At 46.5% G+C, this 20,834-nt stretch overlaps 2 long non-coding RNA genes across 4 annotated transcripts in view; one reads left to right on the forward strand and one right to left on the reverse strand.

Annotated features, from left to right (window-relative positions):
• Positions 1-16,716, forward strand: part of LOC138847725 (uncharacterized) — a 37,127-nt gene extending 20,411 nt beyond the window's left edge. For all 3 annotated transcript variants that reach the window (XR_011385668.1, XR_011385670.1, XR_011385669.1), the window contains exon 3: positions 16,280-16,716. This is a non-coding gene — a long non-coding RNA (uncharacterized lncRNA). The remainder of the gene's footprint in view (positions 1-16,279) is intronic.
• Positions 433-20,010, reverse strand: LOC103351833 (uncharacterized). Its single transcript, XR_519500.4, has 3 exons — positions 19,797-20,010; positions 16,842-16,943; positions 433-779 (listed from the first exon to the last, which is right to left on the reverse strand). It is a non-coding gene; the product is annotated as an uncharacterized lncRNA (long non-coding RNA).
• Between the last annotated feature and the right edge of the window lie 824 nt (positions 20,011-20,834).

The following is a 20,834-nucleotide window of genomic DNA, read 5'->3' on the forward strand; positions in this document are numbered from 1 at the left end:
CCAAACCACAACACTGGCCCCAGGCTTCTCTATTTCTAATCCAGCTTTTTGCTAACGCACCTGGGAAGGCAGCAAAAGATGACCCAAGTACATGGGCCCCTGCCACCCATATGGGAGACCAGAATGAAATTCCTGACTCCTGGCTTCGGCCTGGCCCAGACCTGGCTGTTGCAGCCATTTGAATAGTAAGCCTACGGATGTTTCTATGTCTGTCACTGCATTAAATCCATCCACAAACACAAGGAATCTGATTAATCTGATTAATGCTGTTGAACATTTCCACCTGCCTTTTGATCCAGAAAACATTGACCCTGCAGTGCATTCTAGAGCTTTGGGATTGGATTCCGTGTCTCTTTATGTTTCTCTCTAGCCTGGGCAGAAATCTGATTCTGCCCTTGCTAGTCAGGTAACTTTGAGCAAGTTCTTAGCCTCTTTGAATTTTTTAAAGATTTATTTATTTATTTGAAAGGCGAAGTTACAGAAGCAGAGAGAGAGTCTTCCATCCACTGGTTCACTCCCCAAATTGCTTCAATGGTTTGATCTGGGACAGTCCAAAGCCAGGAGCCAGGAGCTTCTTTTGAGTCTCCACATGGGTGCAGGGGCCCAAGGACTTGGGCCATTTTCTGATGCTTTCCCAGGTCGTAGCAGAGAGCTGGATTTGAAGAGGAGCAGCCGGGACTCGAACCAATGCCCAAATGGGATGCTGGTGTCACAAGCTATGCCACAACACTGGCCCCATTACTTAGCCTCTTAAACTCTATGTGCTGTCATTTCCTCATCTGTAAAAAGAGATAACATTAACAGTACTTACCTGATAGTATTGCCATAGGCATTGTGTTAGTCTGTTTTCTGTCACTGTAACAGAATAATTGAGAGATGGTAATTTATAAAGAGGTTTATTTTGGCCCATAGTTCGGGAGACTGGAAAGCCCAAGAGCATGGCACCAGGATTTGCTCAACTTCTAGTGAGTGCCACATGCTGCTTCAATTCATGGTGGAAAAGGCAGAAGGGCTGACATGCAAGACAGAACAGGGAGATAAACTTGCTTTATGACTGTTCACTCTTGTGGTAACTACTCTCATGAGAACTATATTAATCCCTTCTTGAAGGCAGTGCCCCCACATCCCTAACACCTCTTAAAGGCCCCACTACCTCTCAATAAAGTCAGAGTTACACAAAGAGAGAAGGAAAGGCAGAGAGAGAGGTCTTCCATCCGCTGGTTTACTCCCCAATTGGCTGCTATAGCCAGAGCTGCGCCGATCTGAAACCAGGAGCCAGGAGCTTATTTCAGGAGCCAGGAAATTCTTCCGGGTCTCCCACATGGGTGCAGGGGCCCAAGGACCTGGGTCATCCTCTACTGCTTTCCCAGGCCACAGCAGAGAGCTGGATCAGAAGTGGAGCAGCCGCAACCTGAACTGGTGCCCATATGGGATGCTGGTACCGCAGGCAGTGCTTTTACCTGCTATGCCATAGCGCCAGCCCCAGTGACTTTAACATATGAGGAACTCCATAGAGTTCACGGATAATGGGATTAAAAAATGTTTATCTTGGTGCAAAAATGTTTGAACTCCATGCACACAGGGCATCCTCAAAAAGTTCATAGAAAATGCATGTAATGAAAAAGTGCACATGGATTTTGGAGTTTCTGGCACCAAAATAATCTTATCTTTTAATTCCATTTTCCATGAACTTTTGGAAGAACCCTTGTGTAAATGTGTGTGTGTGAATGCATGCAAAGAGAGAAGGAGAGAGAGAGAGAGAGAGAAAGAAAGAGAGAAAGAGAGAAAGAGAGAAAGAGAGAAAGAGAAAGGAGGGAGGAGTGGGAAGGAGAGAATGAATGAACACTAAAAACAATGTGTGGACTACAACAAGTATCCAGAAGTGTGAGCTTTTTTAAATCTTTTTTTTTTTTGACAGGCAGGGTTAGACAGAGAGAGAGAGAGAGAGAGAGAGAAAGAGAGAAAGGTCTTCCTTTTTCCATTGGGTCACCCCCAAGTGGCCGCTACGGCCAGTGCATTGCGGCCGGCACGCTGCACCAATCCGAAGCCAGGAGCCAGGTGCTTCCTCCTGGTCTCCCATGCGGGTGCAGGGCCCAAGTACTTGGGCCATCCTCCACTGCCCTCCCAGGCCACAGCAGAGAGCTGGACTGGAAGAGGAGCAACCTGGACAGAATCTGGCGCCCCGACCGGGACTAGAACTGGGGGAGGATTAGCCTAGTGAGCCACGGCGCTGGCTGAGCTTTTAAATCTTATGTTTCATTTCACTTTTTTAAAAAAGATTTGTTTATTTATTTGAAAGAGTTACACAGAGAGAGGAGAAGCAGAGAGAGAGAGAGAGAATGAGAATGAGACTCTTCCATTTGCTGGTTCACTCCCCAGTTGCCCACAATGGCCGGAGATGTGCCAATCTGGAGCCAGGAGCCAGGAGCTTCCTCCGGGTTTCCCACGTGGGTGCAGGGGCTCAAGGACTTGAGCCATCATCTTCTGCTTTCCCAGGCCACAGCAGAGAGCAGGATCAGAAGAGGAGCAGCTGGGACTCAAACTGGCACCTGTATGGGATGCCAGCAGTGCTGATCGCTACTTTATCCATCACGCCACAACACTGGCCCTGAGATTTCACTTTTTTTTTTACAAAACAATATTTATTTATTTGAAAGCAGAGTTACAGAGAGAGAGAGGGAGAGACAGACAGACATCCTCCAACCACTCCCCAAATGGCTATAATAGCTGGGGATGGCCAGTCCAAAGCCAAGTACCAGGGGCTCAAGTACACAGGCTGTCTTCTGCTGCTTTCCCAGTCAGATTAGCAGGGAGCTGGATTGGAAGTGGAGCAGCCAGGACTCAAGCTAGCACCCACATGGGATGCTGGCATCACAGGAGGTGGCTTAATGCACTGTGCCACAACACTAGCTCATCTGTTTTCTGCCTTTCCCCATTGTTCCTCTTCCCTTTTACCCTCTCAGACATCTCTCACTGCTCCCTCATAACCTCGACGTCCTCTTCTCACACTCCATCCTCTCTCCTCTTTTCCCCTTTCCTCAGACTTCCAATCTGAAAAAAAAGTTTACTTTCTCCTTATGATTTAGCTTAGAAAATACTGATATCATCAATATTCATTTGATCCATAAAGGATATTATTGGCAGAAATAATAAACAAGATTAAAAAAAGTCTGATTGTGAAAATTATACAAGAAATAAACTGTCACTGATGCAAGTTTGCCCACAGTTTCCTGTCTTCACCAATCTTGGATCTTGACAATCTGATGCAGGAAGGTTGGCAGACAGAATTAATGTCCCCAAAAGGATCCATAAGATGAAGTTCTTTGGGTCTTTAAAATGCTTTCAAATGTTTTTCAATTTGTATATGTGTATGTTCTGTCATTATCCAGTGACCACTTCCCTTTTCCAAAGCATTATACAAATCACATCGTGAGGTCTTTAGAATTCAAATGCCCTAGAGAAGTTTTCATTCACATTTTATTTTTTAAAAAAGATTTATTTTATTTGAAAGAGTTACACACAGAGAGAAGGAGAGGCAGAGAGAGAGAGAGAGAGAGAGAGAGAGAGTGAGTGTGTGTGTGTCTTTCATCTGTTGGTTCAATCCCCAATTGGCCACAATGGCCGGAACTGAACAGATCCAAAGCCAGAAGCCAGGAGCTTCTTCCAGGTCTCCCACACGAATGCAGGGGCCCAAGAACATGGGCCACCTTCCACTGCTCTCCCAGGCCACAGCAGCGAGCTGGATCAGAAGAGGAGCAGCTGGGACTTGATCTAGCCCCCATTTGGGGTGCTGAAACTGCAGGCGGTGGCTTTACCTGCTATGCCATCCAGATGGAGTTCTGGCTCCTGGCTTCAGCCTGGCCCAGCCCCAGCCATTGCAGCCATCTGGGGAATGAACCAGTAAATGGAAGAGCTCTCTCTCTTCCTATCTCTCTGTATCTCTGCCTTTCAAATAAACCAATTTTCTTTTTAAAATTTCAGCATGGGCCTGCACAGTCAGAAATTTGTTTTTCTCAGAATTCTTTTAGACATGGACACTTTAAAGGATTAGAGTCTGGATATTATTTGGAGACACTGGTCTGAGAGCCTCCTTATTGTAACAGGCTGTTGCTGAGTCTCCTAAACTGAAGGTCTTTGGTTTGTGCTTCAGAGTCCACACCAAACCTTTGTCATATCCACACCCTCACAGTGGAGAAAGAAGCTTGGTAGCTGGGACAAATAAGACTATTTGCCTGCTCTAGTAGTAGGTCTGAGACAGATTTTCAAGTAAGTCAGAACCCAGGGACTTTTTTAAAAATATGAATTCTGTGACTCACCCTGTGAGTCCCATTTAGTGTGGCTGGAATGATCTCTTAGATTCTGAGATTTTACAGCTCTGCCTAGGAAAATTTCAGGGGACTTTATTAAATCCCTTCAGTGGCAGGGTTGTCTCCAACACGTGGACCATTCCTGGAACACAGTGTACGAGTCACAAGGACAGGGTAGAGGTAGGGCAATGGCTCTCTTGAAAAGACATCACAACCCTGACAGTATTTTCTCCTTGAACTTCAGTTTATTTCAAATCACTTCTTTTTATGGGTGATGAATGGAGATGGGGGGCAGGGACTAATCTTTTGAATCTGTAAATGGCTTTGACTTTTCTCAGGGCCACCTCTTACCAGCATGTGTCTTATACCACCCTGTCATTCCACACAAAGCCTAGAGCAACAGCAGAACTTAGGACAAATGTCTTCCTTTCAACTCAACCAAAGCTACCTATCACCTGAGCGTACCTGCTCCCTTCTTCTTTTGACTATCCATTTCCTAATCTCATCTGCCATCCCACACCAGGAAGCTTACCAGGAGAGCTTAAAGACCTAGCACAACCACTTCCTCTAGTATCCCAACCTGGAAAGAGGCACAAAGAACCACATAGCCATCTTGAGCATCAGTGAGCTATGGCACTGGTTTATCTTTTTTTTTTTTTTAAGATTTATTTATTTATTTAAAAGTCAGAGTTACACAGAGAAGGAGAGGCAGAGAGAGAGGTCTTCCATCCGCTGGTTCACTCCCCAACTGGCTGCTTCTTCCGGGTCTCCCATGCAGGTGCAGGGGCCCAAGGACCTGAGCCATCTTCTATGGCTTTCCCAGGCCATAGCAGAGAGCTGGATTGGAAGTGGAGCAGCCGGGAGTTGAACTGGCACCCATATGGGATGCCAGAACTGCAGGCAGTGGCTTTAACTGCTACACCACAGCGCTGGCCCCAGAGTGGTTTATCTTTGAAAGGAAGCTTCACCTCACTCCCCACCTGTCCCCGAATACCCCCCACCCCTTATCACAGAAAGCAGGACAGACGAGGAAGGTGCCCACTGTCCTTCCTGGGGAATGGTGTGTCCTTCTCCACGCTGCCATGTAATTTCCTCTGCACTGAGTCCTGATACCAACTGCAACATTCCTTCTGATGTGAATCAGAAACTTGAGGACAGTTTTTTATTTATTTATCTTTTAATAGAAAACTTTTATTTAATAAATATAAATTTCAAAAGTACAACTTTTGGATTATAACGGTTCTTCCCCCCATAACCACCCTCCCACCAGCAAACCATCCCATCTCCTACTCTCTCTCCCATCCTAGTCTTCATTAAGATTTATTTTTAATTGTCTTTATGTACAGAAGATCAACTAGTATATACTAAGTAAAGATTTCAACAGACTGCACCCACAGAGACACACAAAGTATAAAGTACTGTTGAATACTAGTTATACTGTTAATTCTTATAGTATAACACATTAAGGACAGAGATCCTACATGGGGAGAAGGTGCACAGTGACTCCTGTTGTTGATTTAACAATTGACACTCTTATTTATGACGTTAGTAATCACCCAAAGCTCTTGTTATGAACTGCCAAGGCTAGGGAAGCCTCTTGAGTTCACAAACTCCAACATTATTTAGACAAGGCCATAATCAAAGTGGAAGTTCTCTCCTCCCTTCAGAGAAAGGTACCTTGTTCTTTGATGGCCCGTTCTTTCTACTGAGATCTCACTCACAGAGATCTTTCATTTAGGTCATTTTTTGCCATAGTGTCTTGGCTTTCCATGCCTGAGATATTGAGGACAGTTTTTAAAATCCTAAACCTGAAGCTTATAACCAGTGTATCATTATGGCCCACAAAGAAATTTCAGAGGGCATTTATGGGTGTTATAATGATTAATGTAGACTACCAGCATTTGGGAGTTGAGGGGTACAAATCATTTTTTTCCATAGAGGGAAGCTTAAAATGTTGCTCATCTGGACAATTACAAATCCTAATTGGGGCCGGCGCTGTAGCATAGTAGGCTAAGCCTCTGCCTACAGTGCCAGCATCCCATATGGGTGCTGGTTCCAGACCCAGCTGCTCCTCTTCCAATCCAGCTCTCTGTGATGGCCTGGGAAAGCAGCAGAAGATGGTCCAAGTTCTTGGGTCCCTGCACCCACGTGGGAGACTCAGAAGAAGCTCCTGGCTTCAAATAGGCTCACGTTTGGCCATTGTGGCCATTTGGGGAGTGAATCAGTGGATGGAAGACCTTTCTCTCTGTCTCTCCCTCTCTGTAATTCTGCCTCTCAAATAAATAAATAAAATATATATTTTTTTAAAGATGAATTGCTTGGGGAAATCACATTATTGAAGGCAATTCTCTTTTGGATTCCAGTTTGATCCAACATATCAGTACCACTATTTTCTAGCTGTACATGTCTTGAGGAAATATGATGAGGGAAATCCAATGTACAAACCCAAAGGATCTTTCCAGGATAAGCTGTTAATCAGTGGGGATGATCAACAGGGAGATGTTCATCTTGCAGTTTCTTGGGAACTGATGGACACACCAGCTATGCTGAAGGCTGCTACTGCACCGAAGTTCTGTTTCCAGACCTTCTTCCTCAGCAGATTCAGGGGTCCTTCCCAGAAGGGTGGAAACACACCCACTACATCCCTGTGTCCTCAGGAGAGAGCAGAGGATGACATATAGGAGGCACAAGTCGACACTTGTGGAAATGAAGTAACTTCTAAGTGGCTGGAGGGCCCAATCCAGTGTCCTCTACACTTCAGATAATAAGCAAATAAAAATTAAAAAAACCAACAGGATCTTAGGAACAACTCTGTGCACACATACATTTGGCAGCCTAGAGGAAACGGGACAATTGCTTGAAAGACAAACTCCCAAAAGCTCCTCTAAATAGATAGTTTGAATAGATGTATATCTATTTGAAAATCAAATTTGCAGTTGGAAACTTTAAAAAAAAAGTCTCCAGGCACAGATGGTTTCCCTGGAAAAGTCCTACCAAAAATTTAAGAAGAAATAGCAATTCTACACAATTTCTTCAAAGAAAGAGAAGAATAAGAACACTTCTCCACAGTTTTACTAAAATCAGTAGAAGAAAAAAACCATGCTCCAATTTCCTCCATGAACACATATATGGAAAATGCTCAAAAGAATTAGCAAGCTAAATCGAATAATATAGAAAAAAGAATAAATCCTGACCAAATGGGGTTTATTCCTGAAATGCCAAGGTATCACAATATTCAAAAGTCAATCAATGCTATCTACTACATGAAGGGTCTTTAAAAAGTTGGTGAAAAATTTATATTATTGTCGCTCCCCCTCTTCATGGAGGAACGACACTAAACCCTGCCTAGGCTTCATATCCAAGTCACGGCACCATTATGTCGCTCCCCCTCTTCGTGGAGGAACGACACAGGACCCTGCGCTGTTCTTTTGTCTGCTCGGCCCTCCCCGGGTTTGCTGCTGGTTCTTCCCGGGTTGGCTACCGTCCCTTCCACCTCCGTGGAAGGGTGGTTCCCCCTGCCACATTCCCCACTTCCGCGGGGGAGCGGCACACCGCCGGCCGGCTCTCTCGGGGGCTGCACAGGTGTTCCTTCAGATAGATGTTCCCCTTAGATGTTCCTGGTGCATGTTGTCTCTCTCCTCCTTTATAGTCCTCTTCCACCAATCCCAACTCTGCTACCCACACGCCGAGTATGCTGCTCTCCTCCAATCAGGAGCAGGTCCTACAGTTTATTGGTTGAACTGGAGGCAGCTGTGTAGAAGCTGTTTCTCCCTTCTCAGCGCCATATTGTGGGAGAGCAGATGCATAGAATAAGTCTTAATTCCAGTAACAGTCTAGTCCGAGTTGCTCCCCACATATTATCAAATAACTATGGGGCCGACGCCGCAGCTCAATAGGCTAATCCTCCGCCTAGCGTAGCCAGCACCCCAGGTTCTAGTCCTGGTCCGGGCGCCAGATTCTGTTCCGGTTGCCTCTCTTCCTCTCCAGCTCTCTGCTGTGGCCTGGGAGTGCAGTGGAGGATGGCCCAAGTGCTTGGGCCCTGCACCCGCATGGGAGACCAGGAGAAGCACCTGGCTCCTGGCTTCGTATCAGCGCAGTGCGCTGGCCACAGCACACTGGCCGTAGCAGCCATTGGAGGGTGAACCAACGGAAAAAAGGAAGACCTTTCTCTCTGTCTCTCTCACTGTCCACTCTGCCTGTAAAAAAAAAAAAAAACAAACAAACAAAAAAACTCTCTTTCTCCCTGTCACTCTGCCTTTCAGATAAGTAAGTAGATTTTTCTTTAAAAAGAAAAGAATTATCTTGTTACAGAACAACTACACAAATATCCATATCTTCTATCATACTTAATAAAGATTAAATGTTTTCTTTTCCACCTAAGGTCAGGAATGAAGCAAATATTTCCACTCTGACTTCCTGGAGGTCCCAGCCACTCCAGCAAGGAAAGAAAAATAAATATATGGCTTACAGATTGGGAAGGGCTCCAATTCATAGATGACACGCTTGTCTATATATAAAAATCCAAATGAAATCTATAAAATTCCTAAGACATATAACTGAGTTTAGCTTTGTTAAAGGATATAAGTTCAATATAAAAAAATAAAATGTACTTCTACATTCTAGCAATGAACAACTGGAAACCAGATTTATTTTATTTATTTGAAAAGCAGAGTTGGAGAGAGGGCGGGAGAGACAGAGATCTTCCGTCTGCTGGTTCACTCCTCAAATGGCTGCAACTGCTGGGGCTGAGCCACGCCAAAGCCAGGAGCCAGCAGCCAGCAGCCTCTTCTGAGTCTCCCATGTGGGTGCAGGGGCCCAAGCATTTGGGTCATCCTCTGCTGCTTTCCCAGTTGCATTAGCAGGGACTTGAAACCTCATATGGGATGCCAACATCCCAGGCAGCTGACTAACCTGCTGCACCACAATGCCAGCCCCAGAAACCTAAATTTAAAAAACAAAACACAGGGGCTGGTGCTGAGGCATAGGTACCAGCATCCCATACAGGCACTGGTTCACATCCTGGCTGCTCCACTTCTGATCCAGCTCTCTGCTATAGCCTGGAAAAGCTGTAGAAGATGGCCCAAGTCTTTGGGCACCTGTACTCATGTGGGAGATCTGGAAGAAGCTCCTGTCTCCTGGCTTCAGATCATCGCAGCTCTGGCCATTATTGGCTATTTGAGGAGTGAATCAGCGGATGGAAGATCTCTCTCTCTCTCTCTCTCTCTCTCTCTCTCTCCCCCCCCCTTTCTCTCCTTCTCTCTCTCTTTCTCTCCCTCCCTCTCTGTAACTCTGCCTTTCAAATAAATAAATAAATCTTAAAATAAAAAACCAAAATATATACACATACCATTTACAATAGCTTCCCCAAAAGCCTTAGAAAATATGTGCAGGATCTATATACTGAAAAGTATTAGAGGAGAAGGCGTTGTGGCACACTGAGTTAAGCTGTTGCTTGGGATGCTTCCATCCCATATCAGGGTTCCTGGGATCAAGTCCCGCCTCCAGTTTCCATCCAGTTTCCTGCTAACGTACCTGGGACGCCACAGGTGATAACCCAAGTACTTGGGTTCCTGCCACCTATGTCGGAGACCTGAATGGAGTTCCTGCGTCCTGTCTTCAGCCTAGTGCAGACCCAGCTGTTGTGGGTATTTGGGAAGTGAACTAGTGGATGAAAGATCTCTCTCTGTCTTTGCCTCTTCTTTCTCTGTCACTGTTTCATTTGAATAAATAAATAAATCTTTTAAAAATCTACAAGAAGCTTATTAAAGATACAAATAAATGGAACTACATACTGTGCTCAAGAGTTGACAGACTCAATATAATTATCAATATTCCCTAAATTAACTTACAGACAATACAATTCCAATTAAAAATCTCAGCAGGAGTAACTGATTAAAAATGTATGTGGAGCGGCTGGCGCTGTGGCACAGCAGGTTAATGCCCTAGCCTGAAGCTCCGGCATCCCATAGGCATGCCGGTTCTAGTCTGGCTTCTCCTCTTCCAATCCAGCTCTCTGCTATTGCCTGGGAAAGCAGTAGAAGATGGCCCAAGTCCTTGGGCCCCTGCACCCACGTGGGAGACCTAGAAGAAGCTCCTGGCTCCTGGCTTCGGATCAGCGTAGCTCCGGCCATTGCGGCCATCTGGGGAGTGAACCAGCGGATGGAAGGCCTCTCTCTCTGTCTCTATCTGTCTCTGTAACTCTGTATTTCAAATAAATAAAATAAATCTTAAAAAAAAATGTATGTGGAGGGGTTGGTGCTGTGGCGTAGTAGGTTAAGCCTCTGCCTGTGGTGCTAGCATACCATAAGGGAGCTGGTTCAAGTCCCCTGCACCATTTCTGATCCAGCTCTCTGTCTATGGCCTGGGAAAGCAGTAGAAGATGGCCCAAGTCCTTGGGCCTCTGCACTCAAGTGGAAGACCCAGAAGAAGCCCCTGATTCCTGGCTTCGCATCTGCCCATCTCTAGCTGTTACAGCCAGTCAGGGCATGAACCAGCAGATGGAAGAGCTTTCTCTCTGTCTCTCCCTCTCTCCATCTGTAACTCTGCCTCTCAAATAAATAAATAAATAAAATATTTAAAAAGGCCAACAGTGGGGGCCAGCATCATGGTATAGTGGGTAAAGCTGCTGCCTACGATGCTAGAATCCTATATGTGTACTGGTTTGAGACCTAGCTGTTCCATTTCCGATGCAGCTCCCTGCTTATGTGCCTGGGAAGGCAGCAGCAGATGGCCCAAGTGCTTGGGCCCCTGCACCCACGAGGGAGACCTGGAAGAAGCTCCTGGATTTGGCTTGGCCCAGCCCTGGACACTGTGGCAATTTGGGGAGTGAATCAGCAGATGGAAGTTCTCTCTCTCTCTTCCTCTCTTTGTGTAACTCTTTCAAATAAATAAATAAATCTTTTTGGTTTTTTTTTAAAGGACAAAATTGGAAGAATAACACCAATTTTAAGATCTGCCATAGCTTCTCGGCCTTTTGGCTAAAATCAAGTGAAGATTTGCCATGAGACTATAGTAATCAAGACAACATCATATTGGCAAACAGATAAACAAACCTCCGTAAACATCAATTGGCCAGGACTGGCATCGTGGCAAAGCAGGTAAAGCTACCACTTGCGTTGCCAGCATCCCATATGGGTGCTGATTGAAGTCCTGGCTGCTCCACTTCTGATCCAGCTCCCTGCTAATGCACCTGGGAAAAGTAGTAGAAAATGGCCCAAGTGCTTGGGTCCTTGCACCCATGTGGGAAACTTAGATGAAGTTCCTGGCTTCAGCCTGGCCCAGCCATGGCCCTTGTGGTCATCTGGGAAGTAAACCAGTGGGTGGAAGATTCTCTCTCTCTCTCTCTCTGTAACTCTTTCAAATATATAAATAAATCTTTAAAAAATCAGTTGGCCACATTTGTGTGAAGAATATTGTAGAATTTTATCCAATACAATGGAGAAAAGATAATCTTTCCAAATGCTGTTTGAACAATTAGAAATCTATACTATTTTTCCAGGAGGAATAAAAACTTGTGTTCACACAAAACATCTCTACAAATATTTATGGCAGCACTACTCATATCACTAACAACAAGTAACAACCCAAATGTCCTTAAATGGGCAATGGCTAAACAAACTGTGGTACATACACAAAATGAATATTACCCAGCAATAAAAGAATGAACTATAATGATGCATAGAACATGCATGAAACTCATACACATTATGCTGAGTGAAGGAGCCAGTCTTAAAAGATTACATGCTATATTCCATGTATATAGCACTCCTAAAATGACAAAAGTACAGTGATATGACAAAAGTAGAGTGATGAAAAAATAGATCACTAGGGCTTAAGGATGGGGGTAGTAGCTAAAGGGAGTTCTTTGAGGTAGGGAATATATTTGTGTTTTCTGATTGTGCTGGTGGTTATAGGAATCTATACATGTATTCCAACTTATAGAACTGAATACTCCGAATGTCAACTTTACTGTATGATCTTTTGCGATTTTTAAAAATTTTTAATTTTTTTTGACAGGCAGAGTGGACAGTAAGAGAGAGACAGACAGAAAGGTCTTCCTTTGCCGTTGGTTCACCCTCCAATGGCTGCCACGGCCGGCGCACTGCGGCTGGCGCACCACGCTGATCCAATGGCAGGAGCCAGGTGCTTCTCCTGGTCTCCCATGGGGTGCAGGGCCCAAGCACTTGGGCCATCCTCCACTGCACTGCCTGGCCACAGCAGAGAGCTGGACAGGAAGAGGGGCAACCGGGACAGAATCCGGCGCCCCAACCGGGACTAGAACCCAGGGTGCTGGCGCCGCAGGCGGAGGATTAGCCTAGTGAGCCGCGGCGCCAGCCTCTTTTGTGATTTTTTTAAAAAAATCATTTAATTGAAAAATAAAACTTGTATACATTCAAGGTGTACAACAAGTTGATGCTACACACACACACATTATGTGGTGATTACCACAGTCAAATAAATAAACACATCCATAGTTACCATTTGTGTGTGGTGGGGTGGGTGGGTGGTAAGGACACTTAAAATCCACTCTATTAGCAAATTCCAAGTAAACAATACAGTATTAACTACTGTCACCATGCTATACATTAGATACCTATAAGTTACATGTCTTTTTTAAAAAAATATATATTCATTTATTTGAAAGCCAGTTACACAGAGAGAGGCACAGGCAGAGAGAGAGAGAGATCTTCCATCCGCTGGTTCACTCCCCAATTGGCCGCAATGGCCAGAGCTGCGCCGATCCGAAGCCAGGAACCAGGAACTTCTTCCAGGTCTCCCACGTGGGTGCAGGGGCCCAAGCACCTGGGCCATCTTCTACTGCTTTCCCAGGCCATAGCAGAGAGCTGGATCGGAAGTGGAGCAGCCGGGTCTTGAACCGGCACCCATAGAGGATGCCGGTGCTTCAGGCCAGGGCTTTAACCCGCTGTGCCACAGCGCCGGCCCCAAGTTACACGTCTTATAACCAAACATTGTACCCTTAAATAAACATCTCCAAAAAAATAAAAAACATCTCCTCATTTCCCTCTATTAATAACTTAAGATAAAAATATGCCTATCAGACAAATGAGAATCCTTGTTTTCTGCAAAACTATTTTAACACAGCCATATGTATACCTAAACACTAGGTTCATTTAGCTTTAAACCCTACATAAGAGAATCAGGTAGCAAGTCCTCTTTAGTATCTGGCTTCTTTCCCTTAACATTATCCCTGTGTCTTAGTTCATTGATTATCACTGATTCTCATGGCTATGTAGTATTCCATGGTGTCAACATAACACAATTTACCTATGCATTCATTATGGATGTGTAACTGGGCTGTTTCTAGGTTTTTTTCCTTAAGATTTTTGCATTTATTTATTTATTTGAAAAGCAGAGTTACAGAGAACGGGGTGGGGAGAGACAGAGAGGTCTTCCATCTACTGGTTCACTCCCTAAATGGCCACAATGGCCAGGCTGAAGCCAGAAGCCAGGAGCTTCATCTGGGAGCTTCATCCGGGTCTCTCATGTGGGTGCAGGGGCCCAAGCATTTGGGCCATCCTCCTCTGCTTTTTGCAGGAACATTAGCAAGGAGCTGGATTGCAAGTGAAGTAGCTGGGGACTCAAACTGGCGCCCATATGGGATGCCGGCACTGCAGATGGCAGCTTAACCTGCTGCACCACAACGCTGGCTACCTATTTCTAATTCTGTTTTTTTGTTTGCTATTACAAGCAGGGTTACTACATGAGCATTCCTGTATCTCTCCCAGGTTTACATGTATGAGTAAGAATGCTCACCTGAGCTAGTATATGATGCTAAAATGTAAATCAAACAATAGCCATCCAGTAGGGGAACACCTAAGTACACAGTGGTGATATTAAATCATGACACCTCATACAAGTCATCTTGTGAAACGAATCCCCCAAGTGTTAACCTGGGGCCCTGGTGGTGATGACTCATGGCTCTGTGACTGCCTGTGGGTTGCAGGAACCAATGGGGCAATGCGCTCACTGAACTGGTCCTTGCCATAGAGATGAAGACAAACAGAAAAGAGCCAGTGACACTGTTGGCCACCAAAGAGCATGCCAGAGATGCCCATCCTGGTCCCCAGGCCCATGGCTCCCTTCACAGCCTCAGAGCTTCGCCCTGCCTGACTGCCCTGAGCATTCCCAGGAAGGTAGGCCCAAGTCAGTCCTCTACTAACTCTGAGCCTCCACAAATCTGCTTACCCATAGCTTCAGTGCCCCTCCGCTCAGGAGCGCCCCCTGCAGGCTGGGCGTGTAATTACACCCCTTGTGCAGGGGAGGAAACAGGTTCACAGGGGGCAGGAACGGGGCCACAGCTGTACAGCTCATTGAGCAGGTAGTGGGGGAGCACTCCCCTCCCCATGCTGCCCATCCCTCAAGCCGCATGGAGAGGTTCTGCTGCCTCCTTTCCGATGGACCCTCCTGACCTTGGTCTCCCCCACCCCAGCAGGCCTGGTGCACTGCAGATCCCAACCAGGAGTTCTAGACCCAGCATTCAGGTTCTGGGCATTCAAGGGACTGGGTGCAGGCAGAGGGCAGCTGGCCAGGATCTGGCTTTTGAGAGTGGAGGGTTTAGTGGTCGGTTCCTAAACCCCAGGCTCTGCTGGGACTGTCCCCAGGGCCTGTGGGATCCAAGCCTGTGCTCTCAGGACCAACTAAGCTGTAGTACAAAGTGCCCTGACATCCAGGTTGCTGAGCCAGTGTATCTTACAGAACAGAGCCTATAATGCAAACTTTAAGTAGAAAACATTAAACAGATGAGAATCTCCCTTTAACTATGTAAATGAGCTCCTGGTAGATGGAAGAAGAAGACTATCTGCAGAAAACCCTGAACAGCACTGACTAAATCCTTGGCCCTGCAGGAGGAAGGGAGAAAGCCAGCCCTAGGCTGCCCTCACCTGTCCACACACAGAGAGGGAGGCACCAAGGGACACCGCAGCCTGGGGCTCATGCACCCAGAGGCCTGTGGCCCCACTTGGAGGGAAGGTTGAACCTCTGTCCTTCTTCTTCCTTCCTCTGTCTTCTGAGGCCTTCCCGGTTTGGGAGGTGAGTCGCCTCCTGCTGGCAAAGGCCGGTATTGCAGAAAGCTGAACAGTCCATGGCTGAGCAGTACCGGCCACTGAGGGGAGCTCACAGCAGGACCACAGCCACCAGGGGGCCTCGCCAGCCTCTCACTGCTCTTCTCTCAACGAAAGGAAAAAAAAATGTCTTGCACCTGGCCTCATCTTAGACTAGACACTGCTGCATATGGGGAAAGAAAGAGGATGATTAAACTCAAAATCAGGAAGTTACCACTGCTACAGTACAGCCACCTGATCCTGAGACCCATTACAATTTACCAATTTTCCTAACAATGCAGTTTATATATAGCACAAGGATGTAGCTCAGAATCACGTGTTGCATTTAGTTACCATGTCTCTAATGTCCTTTTATCTGGAATAGTTCCTCCATTTTTTCCTGACTTTCATGGCCTTGGCACTCTGGGCAACTACAGTACCCCCAGGCCTGGGTTTGTCCCACGTTTCAGATTCCAGTTACGCATCGTTGGCCAGAATTTTGCATACATGATGCTCTGTTTTCATTGTTTCCTATTGCGTGGCACGTGACTTTGATTTGTCTTATCCCTCGTGGTGTTCATTTGGATCACTTCATGAAGGTGGCATATGTGCTTAAACATGCACTTTTCCAACTTGACTGACACATATTTTAAATATTCCATTCTTCATCAAACTTGCAATTGATTTGTTCACTTAATTGTGTCAGTATTGACCCAGTCTTTCCCATTTTATTCAGTGGGGTACAATCCATTACCATCATTATTTCGATGCTAAAATTATCCCCACTTTTGCTAGCAGGGAGCCTCTTTGAGCTGGTTGCTGTGTTTAACTTACATGTCTACAATCAGTCCTTGATATTCCCTTATTGCTGACACCACAGTTAAAGCTCATCTTATCCTTTCCTTCCCTCAGCCCTGGACTCAATCACTTCTCAAATGAGCCCTGGCTCCCTTTTGGGGAAGGGGGGAAGAATGGCACTTAGAAACCAAAAAAAAAAAAAAAAAAAAAAAAAGGCCGGCACTGCGGCACAGTGGCTTAACGCCCTGGCCTGAAGCACCAGCATCCCATATGGGCACCAGTTCAAGACCCGGCTGCTCCACTTCCGATCCAGCTCTCTGCTATGGCCTGGGAAAGCAGTAGAAGATGGCCCAGGTGTTTGGGCCCCCTGCACCCACGTGGGAGACTCAGAGGAAGCTCCTGGCTCTTGGCTTCAGATCGGCACAGCTCCAGCCATTGCAGCCCATTGGGGAGTGAACCATTGGATGGAAGACCTCCCTCTCGCTCTACCCTGCATCTCCTCTCCCTGTGTAACTGACTTTCAAATAAATAAATAATTTTAAAAAAAGAAACCAACATCTGGGAGTCAGTGTGCTTATTGCTATTGGGGTATTGCTTTTTCCAGGACGTTTGGAATAGATACATGTACACATACACACACATGTATCTGTGCACATCCACATATCCATATACTCACATCTATATATTGCAAACCACGAGTTTAGGTGTAGCTCTCCAATTCCAGTATATCACCTCAGTGTTCCAGTTTTCCTCCTTTCCATATTTGAAATTTCTTTTTCTAAAAGTGAGAGAGAGAGACTTAGCTTCTGTTTTCCTCAATACATTCACTTTGTTGATGAAGCCCAACAACGCATAAGCCCTCCGTCTCTATACAGAGTTCTTCCTGACCCTGGATCTCCGCGCTGCCTTTAAGTTAGAATTCTTAAGACAATTAGCCTGGAGAATGGGACTGGGAATGGGAGAGGGAGGAGGAGGTAGGGTGGGAGTGAGATTTGGAGGGTAGGTATGGTGGGAAGAATCACTATATTCCTAAAGTTGTATTTATGAAATTTGTACTCCTTAAATAAAAGGTTTCTTTGGGGAAAAAAGTTCATGGAAAATGTGCATTATCTTTTTTTTAAAACACAATTAGCCTCCTCTCCTCAACTCCCAGCATGTGCTCCTTACCATCTTGGGCCCGACACCCACTCCAGGTGTCCCTAGGTTTAGATGTCCTCCTCAGTGTGCTTGGGCTCTGATTCTCCAAGCTAGGATGCCCCTGTACACACAGACGCTTGCCTCGCCCTGCCTCACTGAATGGCTTTAGGACCAAACTGCTCAGGCACAAAAGGGAGGAGGAGTGACTAGCTCTTAAAAGGTTCATTTATTATTGGGCCAAGTCCTGGTAATACTATGAAGCCAGCATGTATTTCCTCACTGTCCCTCCTTTCTTCCTCTATCTTCCACCTCAGTTCCTTTTCCCAGAAGTCCTGCCCTCTGTCGGAAGTAGAAATGCGGTGATGGCCAGGGTCCCCATCCTGTCACGAATCCTTTACACTGGCTGCCTGGTTGGCACTCAGTGTGGAGGCATCCTCCTCCAGCTGTGAGGCTCACACCCTCTGTCTCCCATGGTGCAACAGAGAGTCACCCCTGCCTTAGGGGTGTCAGGTGTGGGCAGGTGAGCAGGCTCAAGTCCTTCATCTGGAACGTAGGGCTAACCCCACCTCCCTCACAGGCTTTGGGAGAAATAGAGCTGTGGACACCAGACGCTTTCAGTGAGTGCCACGTGCCAAACCCGCGTGAGACTTTACCACTACTGCAGGACTGCATGCTACCCAGGAACACACCAAGAGCTTCCTCACCCAGGGCCAGTGCAGTATGCATGGATTTCATTTTTTTGAGCCAAAATAAACATATTTTAATTCTGTTTTTCAATGAACTTTCTGAATTACCTTTGTATTTACTGACCACATCTATGACTTTGGTTTTGTTCTCTGTTGCATCTCCAGAACCTCGGATAGTACCCAGGCACATAGTAGGTGTTCAGAAAATTCTTGCTGAAGGATGGATGGGAGCGGGACCCTTTACTCACATTGCTAAGATGCTCTCCAAAATGTGTTCTGGCCCTGTTTTATTGATTATTATATCTATTGAGGTTTGAGAAGACAAGTGACTTGCCTAACATCACACAACCAGGACTTGGGAGCTCTAGGCTTTGAAATCATGTTTGCCAGGTTCCAAAATCTACAGTTCATGGACAGAGACCTCACACTCACAAAGGGAAGATATTTCACTCTTGAGACACAGACCCCTAAATAGCTCAGATACCCACAGACACCAAAAACAGCTTACTGAACTCAGAATAGACTGCAAAATTCCTTATAGAGAGCACACACAGCTTGAGACACAGACCCCCAAACAGAACAGAGACCACAAACACTGTAGCAAAGGCTGGTCCCTCCCCAAGAGACCACATTGCTCACCTCTGGGAACCAAATTAAAACTGTTCATATACATCACCCTCTAGAGACCCTTAAACCACAAGACACCTCCAAACTTAATACAAAGACCCCCAAAACAGTAACACAGAAGTTCAAATAACTCAGAAACATCATATAACCTTAAGATATAGTTTCCAGGGGCTGGCGCTATGGTGTAGCAGGTGTCAGCATCCTGTATGGACACCGGTTCGAGTCCCAGCTGCTCCACTTCCCATCCAGCTCTCTGCTATGGCCTGGGAAAGCAGTAGAAGATGGCCCAAGTCCTTGGGCCCCTGCACCCGCATGGGAGACCTGGAGGAAGAACCTAGCTCCTGGCTTCGGATCGGCACAGTTCCGGCTGTTGCGGCCAATTAAGGAGTGAACCACCAGGTGGAAGACCTCTCCCTCTCTCTCTCTCTCTCTTTCTCTCTCTCTCTCTGCCTCTCCTTCTCTCTCTGTGTAACTGACTTTTGAATAAATAAATAAATCTTTTTAAAAAAGATAAAGTTTCCAGACAAATCAGAGACCCTACACCGTGGACAAAGACTCAAACACTTTACACCTTAAGACATAGCTGCCTCCCCACCCCCATCCCCCAACACCAAGTAAGCCAGAGACACCACAGTTTGGAAACCAGAATCACAAACAGCTCAGAGACTTCACACCCTAGGATGCAGGTACCCCCAAAGAGAAGGCACATTCAGGAACACAAAAGCTCTAAAAGCTCAGAAAATGCACACCCTGACACATAGGCACACAGATCCTGGAGACCTCACACCATAACACATAAAATCCATTCAGACAAAACATTCCATTCAGACACAATCCCCCAAACGGCTGGGATGTGATACCTAGCGATACACACCCCCCAAAACTGCCTTCCACACTTCCGGGGCAGACACCAGCTCAGAGACTGCTCCCTGAACAGGAACGGAATGTATTTTTGACATAATGGTGGTTGCCCAAAGTGCCCGACCAGGGTTGCGTCGAGGTTACAGGTAAACAAAACAGAAAGGGCTCACGTGAAGAGAGTACCCATCATCCTGCTCACCTAGACTCAGGCTGCAGCTACAAGCATGTAACTAGGATGAACTCTGCCAAGGCAGCATCTTCAGCCCGTTTGAGACAATCAGTTGGTGAACACTTTGAAAGGCCACACACACACCCCTCACCTGCCGCCTGAACTCCGTCCTGCAATCATCGTGCCGGTCCCCAACAGTCGGCCAATGGGCACTGGGTACACGAAGAGGGAGGCAGGGACTAGGGGTCCATTTGGAGCTGCCCTGAACCCGGAAAGGCTTAGTCGGGCGTTCTTGCGGTGCCCAATCATTGCCCAGAACGGCCCTTGACACTACCCTTCACATCCCGGAACCAAATGCTCGCCCCTTTGCGCGCCCCAGCTGGATTTGACTATGTCTATGTAAAAACGAAGGGGTGTTCGCCGCCGCGGTCTCGGATGGGCCAGCAAAACCAAGTGGTCGGAGTACAGACCTCCTGGCCGGGGCCATTAGTTCCTCCACTGGGAACCGTGGTTGATGCCCCAGGTGTGTTTACGAGGACGCTGAGTGTTGTCAAGCACGCAAGGTGTTATTCCAAAATGGACATCCCCTCCCCGTGTACCTCCGGAGTGGACTCTCCTACCTGCGCGCCCCTTAGTGGTGCGCGTTCCAGTTAATTTATCTCGCGCGCCCCTTGGTGGTGAAACAGGGAACAGCTGGTTGGTGCTGATAGCCATGGACTGTTCCAGGCAGGTCCCCAAAGGGTGAGTGGGCAAAGTGAAGACTAAAATCCTGACTGTGTATTTGTTGCAGTCTTAGACACAGGAAGAAGTCTTCCTAGGCTGAAATGTATTTTCCTGCAGTGTCTACCATTACAATGAGGGAGTGTTATTAAACTTTGGGCATTGGGCTCGCTTGTACCTCCTTGGCTAATGTACAGTAGGTCTAAAAGAGGCCTGCTAGCCTGGGAACCCAACTGCAGTTCTCCGAGGAGCAGGAGGGCTGGTTTGAGGAGGCTGTTGTCCTTGACTGTCGGTTATGGGTCAGAGAGACAGCAAGACCTTCTATTCCTGTTAGGGAAAGGGCCATCTCTCCAGGGCCCCAAGGACACAGAGAAGGTCAATAAATCTTGTAACCTCTGAGCATGATCGTTAGCAGAATCCTCCACCTGCCTTAGGTATGTCTTTCACCACAACTTTTCATATTTCATTC

Source organism: Oryctolagus cuniculus, chromosome X, assembly GCF_964237555.1.
Source record: "Oryctolagus cuniculus chromosome X, mOryCun1.1, whole genome shotgun sequence".
NCBI lineage: Eukaryota > Metazoa > Chordata > Mammalia > Lagomorpha > Leporidae > Oryctolagus > Oryctolagus cuniculus.